The following is a 413-nucleotide window of genomic DNA, read 5'->3' as shown; positions in this document are numbered from 1 at the left end:
CCTTTGTTCTTCCTTCCTCCATTAATTATCTATCTATCTATCTACCTAACTATCTATATATATATAAATAGGTGGACGGATAGATGGATGGATAGACTATTGGACGATTAAACAAAACGTAAATAACTATACGAAGGATAGACAGACTGGGGATGGATAGATAGACGGTAAATAGATGAGCAGACAGGTAGATAGATATTTCAGCGATAGAAGGCACAAGTCCTTCAAACCTTTAAAGGAGTCAAGGCCAGTGGTTAATTATTATAATGACCATGTTGACCCTCCACTTACCACCTCTTGGCGTACCCCCCCCCCCTCTCTCTCTCTCTCTCTCTCTCTCTCTCTCTCTCTCGCTCTCGGTCTCTCTCAGGCACCCTTCATTCTTTAGGCAGCCTCAGAAACCCCCTCCCCCC

Source organism: Coenobita brevimanus, chromosome 71 (assembly GCF_032717465.1).
Source record: "Coenobita brevimanus isolate Jiangsu-jjx chromosome 71, ASM3271746v2, whole genome shotgun sequence".
Taxonomy (NCBI): Eukaryota; Metazoa; Arthropoda; class Malacostraca; order Decapoda; family Coenobitidae; genus Coenobita; species Coenobita brevimanus.
Note: the sequence above shows the minus strand (reverse complement) of the source record.